The 16508-nt window shown below is 31.2% G+C and overlaps 1 protein-coding gene across 2 annotated transcripts in view; it reads left to right on the top strand.

Annotated features, from left to right (window-relative positions):
* Window positions 1–16508, top strand: part of LOC125062570 (adenylate cyclase type 6) — a 144432-nt gene that overhangs the window by 3667 nt on the left and 124257 nt on the right. Inside the window, exon 1 of one of the 2 annotated variants that reach the window (XM_047668574.1) lies at window positions 13058–13156. The exons of the other annotated variant lie outside the window; for it this stretch is intronic. The gene's annotated coding sequence lies outside the window, so the exon portion shown is untranslated. Of the gene's footprint in view, window positions 1–13057; window positions 13157–16508 lie in introns of those variants that run through there. 2 annotated transcript variants of the gene reach the window in all.

The following is a 16508-nucleotide window of genomic DNA, read 5'->3' on the forward strand; positions in this document are numbered from 1 at the left end:
CTCCGACACGTCCGATATCGTGGTATCTGTCGCAGAACTGACTGCTATGGGTAACTTAGGGGTGTAATAAATAACTTTTTAAAAATGAATTTATAATCAGTGTATCTACTGTTAAACATGTTGACTAATAAATTATTATAGCAAAAACATTTTAAATCTCTAATTTGACTGTCGCAAATGTATATAAAGAACAGTAATGTATTACCAATAACAACTTCACTATCAATTTATATCTAATCGAATACTATAAAGAGTAAATAATTGTTTGTTTTGTTGCTTCGTAATCTGAGTAACAAAAGCCAAAGCCAGCCGTGTAAAGCCTCGACTTTCAGCGTGTAAACTTTGTTATTCCTTTATCGTTTAGTGTCTTCTGGGTCCGATATAAGTTATTATTTAGCTTAGGTGTACGTCCGTATCACCTCGATGTCCGTCGTTCCAGAACTTAGTATTTTTAAGGCAATTTTTGCCGCGCACCACCATGTGGAAGCAGCCGCCCACTGATGTATTTCCGAACCAATTCGACTTAGGATCCTTCAAGAAAAGAGAGTACCATTTCCTAAAAGGCCGACAACGCATTTGCGTGCCTCTTAGCAATGTGAGTGTCCATGGGCGGCGTTATCACTTAACATCAGTATCACCTTATTGTTGAATACATTAAATAAACTTCGCCATACCTCGGTACGATGTTTTCCAATGTATATTCCTTACAAAAGAATGTCAAATGATGAGTTTGTAAGTTGTAACAAAGCCCAAAAACTATTTCTATTCAAAGGTTACGAGTTTCCTTTCAATAGTTTTTGTTTGTTTTCTTTACTTAGAATCTGTCTCAATCGTAACCTTGGCGGCGAAACAGCCTCCATTAAGGCTAAACACAACTAAAGAATTCGATACGATAGCATTGTTTATATTCAGTTTATTGCTCCGTTAGCATCAAATAGTTTATTGGTTAACGAAGGTAGCGAGAAATGTATGATAAACATTATAGGATTTCCAATGTTTTCTGTCGTTATTCAGCCGCAGACTTTATTCACGCCTCAGAGGTTTTGTTATTACCGATGAGCCTATAATATGCGACTTCGTTTTCCTTTCGTTTTGACAAATGACATTTATCTTCATTAAACAAATAGAAAACACGAACCTTCTCTTGCGAACCGTTATTCGTTGTTTCTTTAGTATGCTTTTCTTGTGACCTAGATAATTTCACGAATTAGTTTCAGAGAGGTTTTCTATCTTATTGATTGATACATTAATATTTTTATATAATGTATCTTAGATGGCATCCGTTTCTTCGATTATTTTTATAGTAGGAGATCGGCCTACTGTGTCTGACAGATGTCATAGATTTTTGCGTTTGAGATATGCCGGTTTCCTTATAATGTTTGATTTCACCGTAGGAGTATTTTTTTCTTTTTCTTCTTTATTTATCAGCAATCGACTTCACTTAGTCATAATCTGATGTGTTCTCTTTATGGATTATACTGTGTGTAATGTTCCAATTCAATCAAGAGTCCAGGTTTAGAATTTGTTTTCTTGATTACATCTTCTTTACTATCTAGAAGGTTTTTAGCTAGTATATTGCTATGTTCCTTAAGCCTGTTCATGTACGTGAATTGAGTGTTTATTTTATAGTTTTCATTTGCAGGAGTTCATGGATTTCAGTGTTTCTAAGAAACCAAGGAGCACTGGATATGGTTCTTAGAGCGATATTTTGAAATCTCTGTAGTATTTCTACATTGGAGTGACTGATTGCACATATGGAAAGAAAATTCCATAGGTGATCCAAACGTGCGGACTTATGGATGAGGGTACGCTTATGCCACGACTACACTGCATTTTTGATTAATTTAAATAAATTCTTACTTTTTATTGTTTCTGTATTAGTTTATTAATAAATACAAAATTAGTTTGTTAGTAATGTTATATAAAAATCTAGCGGACTGAACAGACGTTGTCCTGTATAAACGACTTCAGTCCAGCCGTTTAGATGAAATTAATTACAAAGACACGCACATATTTATGCATGTATAGTTTTTTAAAGTTACTAATTTAGTATGAGACCATATCAAGTCTAATCGTTCTCCAATACCTATAAACCTGATCGCCGGGTACACAGTCAAAATAACTTTAAAAAAAAACATAGTTACAATGTTTCAAATATTTATTTGATGATATTATATAACTAGCTAGTAATTATTCATACACATTACGAATGAAGCACGAGACATAACAATTCTTTATTTATTTTTCTTTGGACGCGGAAAAAATCTACAATTATAGTATTCTAATAGTTATAAGCGCCATTCAAATAACAATGGAATTGCATTTGTGAGAATTACAAGGAGGAAGTATGAAGAGTAATTATAAATAACTATTCGTTTAGTTTACAATTATTTTCTTGTCTGGTCTCAATGTAGAACTCCTATATTTGTCCCTTAGATGAGAAAAATAAATTAGGTCATCTAACTGAATCTTTAGCTGAGTTATTTCAGAACAGAAACGACTTAATTACAGATTATAAAAAGGACGTTCATTAAATGAGAAAGTGTACAACACACTGTCATACCTTCTATTTCTAATCTCTTCCATTTGACATACTATTGATTTTAGGTACAAGATGTAATAAATTCTACATAACACTTACAAAAACACTTACTTTGTGTTGACGTATAAAAATTAGAATAATGAGTATCGCAACTGTGGTGTATATAGAGTGCGAAAATCACTTCAAACATAGATCTTTTAGTATAGAATTCAAATAAAACAAACCTTTTTTATTCTTCCTTTTTCAGACAGCTAAATATTAGCCTCATTCACGCTATTGAATAAATTAGTTAATCAATACACACTACATATTTTATTATCCTTTTAGTGCAGTCAGTGACGACGACGTCATGGGCGTGAAATTAACAACCAAATAATTAAAACATGTAGAATGATAACCTCGTATGTCAAAAAACCATTTATTTTTTATTCTTAGACTCTTGTCATTCAACTGGTATAATCATGAAGTAAGGACTTATTTATGTTATTTATAAATAAGTCATTATTACCATCTAAAACACAGACAAAACACATAATAATATTTTAACGAACATTGACGAAATAAAACATTCCTCTCGTTTCCTGTAATGTTTGGTTCTCTGGACATACGAGATTATCATTCTACAGCGACATTATATGGAGTTTTGCTTATCTTTTGTTAATTGGTTTTCCTGTTAGATTTATAAAGTTTTCAGTGTTAGCGTCGCTCGAGTAGGCACGTTCATTTCGTGGAAAAATAGTTGTTAGGTAGAAACAGGCCAGGTCCTGAACAAAAATATTTTATAAAAAAGGTTTTGAGAAAGTTATGAACGTTTTGTTATTTGTTATATATTAGAGTTTATTATATTGTTACTGTTATTATACATTGTAGTTATATATAACATTTTCTAGTCATTCGTTTTTGGCAATTTTTTAATGTAAACACACGTGGTATAGTAAATAACAGAAAAGCGGCAACGTCGCATTTTTCGGTATTCAAATGATTTTAATAATTTCTCGTGAGATGTGGAGTCCACTTTTTAAGGCCGTATGTTAGCAGTCGTCAAAAGGCGCCAATTAAATAAGAACAGTATGTCATTATAATAAAGTTCATATTTGGTACAAAAATGAATCATCCAATTTTGAATCGGTACGTGATAGGCGGAAATGTCAGTATCATTAACACTCTGACAACATTATGTTAACACAACGAGGAACCATTTCATACTGTTTGACATCCCATAATTACCTGGCAATACAGTCAGCCTGGTAACCAAACAACATATCTAAATATATTAAAATTAAATAAAAATGTAATATAATAGGTGAAGGTTGTGCTGTGGTTAATTGTGTAATAGATATTTTAATAAAATAAAGCATTGTCAGCAGAATTGATTAAATCTCAAGAATATAAACTTAGGAGGAAGGACATGTATGCATTTAACCTACAAAAACGATCCTTGACAAGTCAAATCACTGGCTGACTAGGACGAAGGCCCTAACTGGATCTTTATTAGATTGAAATCTCACTGTACGTTGCCTTGAAAGCTCATTACGGGCTGTTTTGGCGAGAGAGGCTCAGCCGGATAAAGTGAGTTTTTGTCATGGTTAGTTCTACTAATAACACAAGGGTGTCTCCTCGGCTTGGGGATAGGTGGCACATTTACCTGAAGGTCAAGACCGAAGCGTACTAAAGTAAAATACGGAATATGGGACCTAAACGGGTAAAGGCGATTTTAACTCTAATATGAACATGCTGCGCGGGTGGACTTCGGGTCCAGGTGGCTGAGTTCGAGGTGTTTTATATATACTCAGCGGTCGGAACAATTTAATAGCGCGATTCAGGGAAATACGTCATCGTACTGATTGTAACCGCTGATTGCAGGTGTGGTTACAAACTGCAGACATACGTGTACTCTTTTTAAAGTAAAAATACTTTAGGCGCATGAGGATAAAATTTTCAGGATGCAATGCTATAATAATAATATTAGCGTCACGAAGATGTGCAGCGTTTTTGTCGAAGAAAAGGGAGAGAGTGATTGAGACCGATTGAGAGAGAGTGGGAAGGGTGAATTACCTAATAGAAATTCTATTTTTAAAATTAAAATTTCGTAGAGAAGTTATAAAATATTAGTATTTTATATTTTATGCAAAATAATTTATTGAAATCTCAAATGACGAAGTGTAAATTAAAATACCACGTATTTTTATTATATAAGAAATAAATTAACAAATTTATAATTTGTATTAATTTGCGACACTTTTAAAATTTTAATGACAATTAAATTCATTGAACTCCTAAAATATCTTCCTTTTTCCCATCCTCTAAGTATCGGAAATCTAAAGTTTTAGATTTGTATAAGTATGAACAAGACTTGAAAATTAGTTCGCCGAAGTAGTTTCACTTCTGACATGTGTACGAACACACTTCTTTTTAATTAATTTTTTATTGCACATTATACGGGTCACCTATACGAGTATGATTGGTACTCGAAATTTTCCGTTTAATGTGCTGGGGCACAGCCTGACTTTTGTAGACTACTAACTATATGAAGGTGTTGGTGGAAAAACCCTTTTTTTATCTTTTATCTTTCCTAGATAGTATAATACGGGTTCATTTAATCGGCGGTTAAAGGGGCAGCAGCTGGTATTATGTCCAAATGTCTGTCCAGTTCTGTATTTAAGAAAAGTAACATTATAAGACTTAAATATGTGTATCATAACATTAATACACATTATTTTGTAATATGTGTAATGTACCAAGAAGATACATTGTTACATGAAATATAATATTGTGTGAAAGCCCCCAAACTTCTTGAAAAAAGCTGAAATTTTGACGTCAGAATTTTCGATTGAAAATTAGGGCGTTTTTTCGATATTAATTCAAAATAAGGTGAAAAAATAAATATTTTTAATCAAATAAATTACAGTATATTTGGGACATAATAAGGTAAGTTTTCACCAAATTTCGTTTAAAAAAATAAATTTTTGTAAAAGATAGAAATAAAAAACCAAAATGTTGGTTTTTTGAATTTTTCACATAAATTTTGAGGTTATGTGAAAAATGTGTGAATACAAAAGTTTTAGATCTTTTTATTACCTACAACTTTGCCATTTAGTTTTCTTCGATAGGACTTTTAGTTTTGCCGGAAATCGAGATAAACCGTTTTTTACCCTTAAAACTAACCCCCCTACCCCTTCCCGACCTCAGATCGACCGTAATTTATTTTTCCTTTCATTTTGATCATATTCCCCTGCTTTTCTAATGGGTTTCATCCTACTGTAATTTTTTTCACTTTTTATTATTTTTAAAGGCTATCTGCACTGGTCTATTAGGTTTTTTCCCTTTTGAATATTTGCAGGCACATAACTTATATGCATCCATTTACTCAAAGTAAAATTTAATAGATAGTGCATTACACAAGGTAGAGCAATGAGGAATAAGGATGCACTTTGTATCGGAAGTTGAGTTTAAAGCGGTGAATTTAATTTACTCACGTACGTCGTGAGTAAATCAATTAACTTACATTACTAACACTGTATAGGTTTCCAATAAAAATTTTTTTAGCCAATGACCTTTATTTATTTACTTTTTTTACCATATTTATTACCAGATTTACTAGCAATTAACATGACGTAATCATCTGTCATTTTGATAATTTGAAACAGGGGACAGCCTTCCTAATATATATTAGGCTTATAAGGCTAATATTGTATAACCCAAAATCTAATATAATATAATCACTAGATACTCGTGGTTTTTAGTCGTGACTTGGTCGTAGCACGATAGTCTCTAATAATGGACCATCCAAGTATATCTTCGGATTTATAATATTACATTAAAGTATAGGTAAAAAGGAGTTTATTGTTCCAACAAATAACCAAGTAAAATAATAGGAAAGTTTTTCAAAAAATATTCAATTAACAGCCAGCCTGCAACATGTATAAATATTTGTAGCACTTGTTTATGAGAAAAGAGTAAAAAGCTAAACTTTGAGATAAAAGCTCATAACAGAGCGCTGTTTAAGCTCTGGAATTATGAGAATGAAATGTCAAAAGATAATTAAAAGTTAAGTAAGCAGCTTGTGACATGGTGATTGTGAAATAAATTAACACGACCTAAGTCATAAAAATTGCATTATATTTTGACTAGGTAACTTTGATCTTGTATATATTTTATACCAGGCTTTAAACAAAACACTCAAACAAGCCTGAATGATGTAACATCTAACATTGCATTTTTAAATATTCTTGAAATATTATGCAATAAACAAAATAATGGTGTTATAAAATAACATTAATAAAAAAAAATTAAGCCTGAAGCTGTACATACATACATTTATTGAAAATATATTACATATGGATATAATATCTAGATATCTAGATTTGTACGTACATAACCTATATTATAGACTTTCTTCTAACGAATCTACAATAGTTGTTTTGTTATTTGGTTAGCTTTGACATGTTCTGAAATAAAGTAATCAGCCTGCCTAGTGAAAGGTACATTTGAAGCATTAGCTTCATTTAATATTTGATATTCGGGACTGCAAATAGTATTAACCGCAGCCCACAGTTGCAATAGTGAGTGGTTCATAAGCTGTAGGTTTATATTTATTATGCATAAAGGATGGTGCATTGGATATTAGTCCTGTTTTAGATAGACTGCTGAATCATAATCATTTCTGATGGAAGGTAAAGAATAATTTATAGTGCAAAGTAGCTAGATATTTTTATATAGTACCCATCAAATGCCACGATCAAAAATCTAAAATAAGTATATCACAAGTCATTAGCCGCATATAGAAACATTTATTAATAATTAACGGTTACTTAAGCCATTCAGGATTTATATATATTAAGACAAATTTAGAAACTAGAAAATGGTTATGTATCAGACATTAAATGACCGGGAATTCTGTTTTGAGTTGCAGCGTGATTTAGTAATTTAACTATTTAGTCTTCTAGAGAGATAATAATATAACTTACTTGACTATAAATACAGCTTCTTTTAATTATCAGTCTTGTCTTAAATACACCGGTTCTCTAATATTGGTTAGCCAGACCTTAAGATGGAAGAGCCCTGAAGATGGTCCCTCGGAGTATGCTACGGCATTCCACCCAAGGCAACCATGTTAGACCCTTGAGATATTAGTAGTATATTCTTGAATATTTATAACAGGTAATTAAGATACAAAATCTAACCTACCTACCTACCTATTAGTATAAAATATTATGTTTGAAATTAATAAAAAGTTAACATACTTGCGGTATTATACAATAAATAAATATATAAAAAAATCAGTGGCGCTACAACCTTTTTAGGTCTAGGCCTCAGATTTCTGTATCTGTTCTCTGTATCCTGTGCCTGACACACTCCGTTGTCTTTTTGGGTCTAAGGCCTCACGAGCCTTCTTCACCCTTCGAGCGAACGTTATATCTTAAATGCGCACATAGACAGAAAGTCTATTGGTGCACAGCCAGGGATCGAACCGAGGACCTCAGGGATGAGAGTCACGCTGAAGCCACTCCACCAAGAATGCTGATTATATACAATAGTCTTTAATATAATAACTGACTCTGAGTACTGCTGTAATTATAAACAACTCCTGAAACTATGAATTTAAACTGAGAACATTTTGCTATCAGAATGTTTTAATTAGAAATAGGTATGGCTTTTCAAGACCTAGGAACAACTTCTTTATCATAAGACTGAGCGAAGACTGCAGACTAACTTAATTTAAAAGGCAAGTCGACATGGGATACAGAATTTCATCTCGTTTGAGGAAACGCAAACTTGCAAAGTGGGAATGTAAGAATACATTATATTAATTAATAACAGTCTCAAAGAAGCTACACGACGTCCGAATAGTTTATAACTTAAAACACATATGTGCGCAAACTTAATATTTTCTAAGTTTACCTCTTTGGGATGATTGAAATTGAAGATTTTCTTAGTTAAACATTAAGAAGCTCGTCACGATACTGGCGTATGCGATTTCCTTTCAACAATTTCTGATTTCGATAATATATTGTGTTATATATCCTATATGCTCTTGATCGTATGGTACAGCTGTGATACGAACGCACGACCTCAGGGTTCAGAATCACAAGCTATTGCCAGGTGGGCAACCTTGCCCTTGACCTACTTCCCCTACATAATTATTAATGAAACTAAAAAGTGTGTTCATGGCATGTGATTACAAAACTTCATACGAAGATAAATATCGACTTCAAACGAGTTTCTATTGTTAGCAGTAATTTAGGACTGTGATATGTATAGAATACGAATCAAAAGTCCAAATCATTTATTCATATAGGTAACACAATGTACAGTTATTAACGCTAAAAAATATTGGTTGTTTGTAAAGTAGGTTTACGATCGAGATGTTTACGTGATAACGTCTTATTGGTGATATAAGTTTTTGGGAAGTAAGGAATTAATGAAGATAACAATTTTTTTCAAATTTTAAATTACATCTATCGTTTTATTCACACTTTTGATGATAAATTTCGGGTGTAAAATGACAAGTTTACTTATTCGACTATGATATACATTTTTCTTCATACATACATTCATACAAATCTCCATTCGTTTGTATGCCGCTAGAGCGAGAGAGACGGGAGATCGGTCCGTCTCTCTCTCGTTATACCTGCGATCGCGCTCGTGAGGTTTTGGTGTGACACAAGTTTCTGAACATGTCACCCGACTAAAACGATTTTAAAGACGTTATCACGTCAAAAAGAAATATATAATGCTTCTAATTTTACATTTTCTGCCAGTTCTCAATTCTGGGGCGTAGAACTTAGATTTCCTTAGGAAATCTAGTCATATAATTATGTCGAAACAAAAACATATATACTCTCTTACAGTGATTTTAATTAACTGTACGTAGGTCCAATTACCAAGCGTCGATTTTCCGAACCGCTGCACCAGTGTCCTCCCGCTCGCTTGTTAGCTGCATTTCGCATGAATAGTTATGCTACTATGGACAATAATTAAATTCAACTATCCAATAACGTTATCAATTATTACAAAAGTCTTTGTCGTTTAATGATCTGAATAAATACAGACTGAATGTGGTTTCAAACATTCACGTTACAAATTGTATTTTGTATTTTAAATTTTTGATTATACATATTTTTATTTATTATTATTGTTATTTTTCCTTTAGATTTTATTTTATTTTAGTTATAGTAACGTGTTTTTTTTTGTTAATAGTTTTTGCATTTCTTGTACTCCACCCTCTGTAGGTATTTCTTTTTCATTGTTGCCAGGGAGAAATCGCTTGTTAGCGATAAGGCCGCCCGTTGCCTTATAACTTTTGTAACCTTTTTTTTATTTTTGTTATGTGTATGTTTGAGAATAAGGTTATAGAGCATAAACCAAGTAGTTAAAACATGCAAAACTCAACCCGGGACTACGCGAGAGGTTGAGTATTCAAATCCGTTAGTGCACCAATGAATTTTTCTTTCTTTATCACATTTGATCGTACGGTATAAATCGTTTGATTCTGGCAACATATATATTTTTTAGTTAAGGTTGAATCTGAAGGACCTACCTAATGCAACATGGCATAGTTCTTTGAGTAGCTGTGAACGTTCAGACTATTTTTATTTTTAACTACCTAATCGTGTAATTTGCTGTTTCTAGAAGCCAAGTTGTAGCATATTTGTTTAACGATATATTGTAAATAGTATTTGTAAAACCTTATATATTATGTAATTGTATGCTTCACATAACTGTCTACGTAATTCTTATAGTAGTGATTTTATCGGTTTTTTAATAGACTCCTAACTGAGGTACGAAAAGTATCTTTAAATATATTTAAAACCTTGATTATTGATTGATGAAGTTTAATTACCAAGTCTCATTAAAAAACGGTAGATTAAACCGCTTGGGGATGATTTGCTGTGGCTAAGATGTTTTTGTATTTATATAAATTTAGGCTATTCTTCTCAGGGTTTTTGTCCCGTAAAAGATTAAAAGTGGTTCTTATAAAAATTATGTATATTATTAATTTCGATTTTAAACTAAGAATTGTTCGAGTTTAATTGTATTAACCTTAGCACGTAACCTAAAACAGAGTAAAAAATATCTGCATTGAAATTTGAAACCAATTATATAATACAAAGAGAGAAAATCGGGGAACATTATGGTGTCGTTACATCACATCTCTGGGTCTAAAATAAATGCTAAATAATTTCAATGTAATTTCTCAAATCTATTCAATTCACGAACCACGACAAATGCAAAAGCCGTTAAAGTTAATTGCGTTCCCGTTTCAGTTTCGAAATACGATATTTTAACATCTGGGTTATAATAAGGTTTAATATTCAGATGTATAAAGTAGGTATTGCAAGTATTGTGTTGTTGATATAGCACAAACCCTTAAATCGTGTGTTTGTACCCTGGCCAAAAGATCAAAACAAAAAGCTTTGGTGTGCCAGTGCAATTTATTTTTAAATGAATTATTTATATATAAGTAATCTTACAGCAAATACATATACATATTATAAAAGAAAACACTTAGACAATATACTAAGCCAAAACAGATTACATTGATAAACAAAATGTATGAAACAGAAACTATAATAAGACATAAAAAAGAAAACTGAAATTAACCTTAAACAAACGGCACTTGTATTAACTGTTAATATTTTAAAGAAAAAACTAAATTGTTACTGCTAAATAAAGTCAAAGTCTTCCCGCTTCTTAAAATATTTCCTCACACCCTGTTTGGTAATGTGGAAAATATCAACATCTTATTAATTTGTTAGTTACTAAAATCCGAAACAATGGTGAATTACGCACATAATTCGTGTACGAGGCCTTTGGAATAATTGTGAATATCTTGACGCATATAATGGAGGGATTCTTAGATAAATTAACGACAGCAACTATATATGTGCTCATTTAGCACTGGCTTGTTAAAAGGAAAGACTGATTTAAGAAATAAATTTTAAGATTAAATCGAAGGAGGTCGAAGGAATAAAAATTTTTTTGTTCCTTTGTTCCAGCTTCATTTGTGAGCTGTAAGGTATTTATAGTGTCTGTGTATTTTTCTCAATAAAGGTGCCGTGGATAAATAGGTTTGGAAGACGTGGTTGCTTCTAAATCGATATTGTGATGTAGCAAATTAAAGGTCTTGTTACATTTAAAAATAGTTCAACTCATTGGAGAATGTATACACTGAAATATTAACAATTTAAAAAGTTACGTTTTCAGTTCTAAACGAAAAAGTACCCGTGCATGAAACAATTAACTGTTTGTAATAGTTAAGAGAAATGTTATTTTACACCTTTGGTTAACAAATTGATTTCTGGAGTTAACTCCAAAGTTCCTTAAGGAAATTTTAATGGAATAGTTATGTTACTGTGGCTTCCTTAGTTGATAATAAGTTTTTTAAACCTTTATAACAAAAAGTATTCTAGTTTTATACATTCAGAAGAACAAGTTGTAATGTTGCTTCTTACTTTTAGAATTAAAAACAGTGGAGGAGAGTTTCTTACAAGTACTCCTCGTCTGATACAACCTGAGTTTGATAACTGGCAGTGATTGGAAATTTAAAGACATTTATTATTGGACTAGAAAAAGATGCCCATATTAATAATAAATAATAATTTGGTTATTAGGACGCACGTGATTCATAATTTCAAGGCTTTAAATCAATCACGTCTGTCATAAATTTTTGCTCACATTGTGAAGTAAAACATCGCGAGCAAATCAAAACGTCTAAAAATATTGACTTCGAGAGTTAGACATAAAAGGCTAAAAATACTTAGTATAAAAAACGGAATAAGATTTCAGCAACAAAGATTGTAGCGTCGCTGTTTGTGTGTAAAATAGGTTAATACTTGCTAGATTGACAACCTTTATTTAATTATTATTACCAGATTGGTAAGTTTATTAAATTCATATTTAAATTATAAGAAAATTGTGTTAAAACTGAAATCGCATTGCCTAAATTCATCCTAAATCATATTATTATATAATTTGAATTCGATTTTTCCTTCGCAATAAGTACATTTATATTGACGAATTCAATTGACTCACTCGTTCTAGAACCTCATTACAATATTCAACATGGTCAACAAAATGGAAATTTTATGTTTTTTGTAATCGTTTTTCCCGTCTTTTGGATCATGCGCGACGCAACAGATGTGAGGGGTCCTCCTCCCATGGTTGGGCTGAGAACAAATGTAACCAACGTAGCGCTTTACAGCTGTAATTTAAAGTTATTCAATTGCGTTACAACAGATGTTTGTGATGTGTTTTTATGATGAAATTCTTGACATAATCATGTTATTTATATTTTAAATGTTAACCGTCACATTACCACATATATAATATGTCTTTTAGATGGTAGGTATGTGGTGTTTTAGGAACCTTATAAAATAAAATGTTTCAAACGGAAAAAAACGGAAAAATTAACATTAACCAGCGCGTTTTCAGTAAACAGCGCTTTCATGACGCTTTCAGCACTGCGTAGTAGAGAGTCTGCGAACTGGTAGCAATTGCTTTTGCTGGCTTTATCAGACGTGTTTCGTTTGTCGATCTGAGTAGACGTGTGCTAGCGTTGCTCAAAGTTGACGAGTCGTAATCGCGTTGTTAACGATACCTACTTCTTCTTCGGTAAGAATAACGTTTTTACTTCTTTATCCGCGATCCAATGGCATCTAAACTTTTAGATTGATTTCTTTGCTAAATTTTTTGGAGTTTATTTTGCAATTTATTGTTATTTTTTTGACAAAGTGGTTTTTGTATCTAAATCATTATTTATGGACAAACTTCCGTTTTATTTTGAGATTAACGATTTTAAATTAAAAGTGGTCGATCACAGAGCTTTTACGGTACAGTATTTTTTTCTGAATAACTAAAAAAAATAAGTAAATTTTCGTTATAGAGCGGTTATAATTAATCCTATAAGAAGGATAATAATACATTATTACATAAACATTTTCATAAATTCTGTGATTCTTATATTTACCTAAATTATTAATGACAATCGTATATTGAAATTAAGCTTACGCCTGTTGCTGAATGAATTGTCGTGTTCCTTAATTGAATAGGCATTTATTAATAACAAGACAATTTTTTCTATATTTTAATGTAGTCTTTACATTTCAATTCAAAATTGTTTTGAAAATATTTATTCAAATACTTCAGTTATTAAAAGTGGATGTTTAAATATTACTTAAGCATAGCGTCAAAAGGCTCTCCCTCTTGACCCCACTTAACCGTGTCTCGTAGCACGTAGAACGAGTGAGCTCTACGAAGTTGCTACGAACACGTTCTGTAGCAGTGACATGTCGTGTAGACATCTACGAAAGCAATAAAGTAATATAAAGGAAACGCAAATACATAACGGCTGAAAAGTGCCGTAAAACTGGTGTTTTTACAAACATGTTATGAACGCTTCTTTCCAACATAATACTTTTTATTTTAGACAAGGGGTTGCGAGTTTTTATTCACATGTATAATAAAATACAAATTAAGCATCTGTAATGAATAACTTTAAAAATATAAATTCTCGTAGAAATACATTCTAACTGTTAAAAATGGAATCCTTTTTTTAATGCGAATGAAGAATAAATGTACAGCGGTAAAACGCAGAGCTTGGTACAAAAAGACAAAATGAAGTTTTCCCACAATTAGGGTTGCAAACTTAAATATATATTATTAAATAACAATAAAATTATACTTTTTTATGTGCTGCCTGAAGAAATCTTGATACGACTTTGATTTCAAGTAAAAGCTGTACAATTAAAAATGAATATATAATTTATGGAGATGTAAACGTTAATTTAATATTCTTAACATTAACTAAATTAAACTAAATTTTTTTTTTAATATAATGAAATTTTTATTACAAATACAATGTAAACAATCAAATAATGCGAATCAAAGCGTAACTCATCAAACAATAAGTACTATTAAATCATTTGATGCTTAAATTACTCGAAACATGAACATAGTATCAGTTATATATTATTAATCTAAATGAAATAGATAATACATACATAAATTGCTTCCAAAAATATTAAACAAAACTAAATCTTTCGTAAAAATGGGCTTGCCAACCCTACTTAAAGAGTTGGTATCCTGTAAAGAATTGTAAGCATGAATGTAACGTGCAACATGAAGTGCTTTTCATTCATGTCACCCCGACTACTTCGCTATTGCTTTTGTTGGTTTATTTAACTTAAATGACAAGAAAAGCTAACATTTAACTCGAAAAAGGTCGTAATTTTTACGCCTTAAAACTCGGTGTTGATCTCTTTCGAAGACTGATCTAGGTAATACGGCTGATTATTCATTAATCGGACTTAATTTAATGAAAATTTTGATCATATGCCCTTATTAACTCTATAAAAACAAAACAAAACACAAAACTTTCATGTTAAATTAAAAGCCTTTTTCACCATTCCTTAGGAAAACCAGTATATATTTAAGTAGATAAATATGACACAACACTATTCCGGAGAGATAGCGTTTGTATATAGCAACAAGTTTTAGAGGAAAACAATCCAGAAAAGGAATGATCGATTGAGCAGGCACAACTTGCAAAAACTTTTTCTCGTCTTTGGAAAACATTATGTATATCCTTCAAGGATATTTATTATTATTTTAAAGGAAGGTTATTTATATATAGTCTAGATATTTTGTTATATTCGTATACACAAGTCTCAGGTTCGTGCTTCTATATATTAGAACTGGGAAATTTGCTACCTTGAATTGCAAAAAAAAAATTAAAATTTTTTAATTTTGCTATTTTGCTATAAATTTTATCAGCATCAGTAGTATTTTTTAAATATGGGGCACCGTTTCAGGTGTAATATAGGAAAATAGGTAATATAAAAAACTTACATGTTTTATTATATGTAACATATAATATTATGTACAGAGCCCTATTCAATAATAGGGTAGATAGATCGACACAATTGTCGTTCTATCGAATTAGTAATTACTGTAAAGATAGAATAATGATATGGAATAAATAAAATAAAATAAAATAAAAAAAACTAGATAAATCTTACTGTATTGTTTTGATTTAAATACAAATTTTACTCTTTTTGATCACAAACTTAATCCCAGTTTGTGTTCAGTTGTTATTAAAAGAAAAATATCAATATTATATAACTTATAACAATAATTTTTATTTTGAAATTTTTATAAAAAACGTAAAGAGTTTAGCAATACTTACTAGGTGTTTATACTGACTATTTTAATATGAATTAAAAGGGGACCAAATAAATACATGCACAATAATAAATGCGAAGTTTTCCAGCTTGAGTCGTTGTTTTGGATTTATCGCGCACTGATTGCCCCTATTGATTCTTTGATAAATAACAAGCATATCTTTGATACGTTTTCTTTCTTTTTGCATAATCAACAATTAGTATACGACAATCTGACTTTATCTATATTCCGTAAAATAAAACTCAAGGGAGAGTTTAATATTTCTTCATTCATATTGAACATAAGATAATTATAACGTGAAGTGAGCTAAGTGTCTAACGTCTGTTCTCGACGGGTGCGTTAAATCTGACAATATACAATATAATAACCTAACTAGGGGTCACACTACGGGGTCTCATTGAACCTCCCACTCCCTGCACACCCACAAGCAGTTTCCTAGAAAATACATCATTAAAAATTAATTTGTCGTCCTTTGAGTTTAGCACTTTTAATTATTATTGATGTTTATATATTCTTCTATGTTTTTAATTTATAAATTAAATGAGTAGATTGACAACATCGCCTTTATTTGTGCATCGTGCTCTACGTGGGTGTCTAGATAGAGCCTTGTGAATATAAGCTGGATATATAGTAGTACAAATTATAATACGATATATTGAAAGTGATTGCGTGAAGAGTAGTATTATCTCATCCAAATCCTAAGTTCAAAATTGTAATTTTTGAAGTGAAACTTTTTTAGGCGCATGATGGTAAAACTTTTACGGATGAAACGCAATAATAATAA

The sequence above is a fragment of the Pieris napi genome, chromosome Z (assembly GCF_905475465.1).
Source record: "Pieris napi chromosome Z, ilPieNapi1.2, whole genome shotgun sequence".
Taxonomy (NCBI): Eukaryota; Metazoa; Arthropoda; class Insecta; order Lepidoptera; family Pieridae; genus Pieris; species Pieris napi.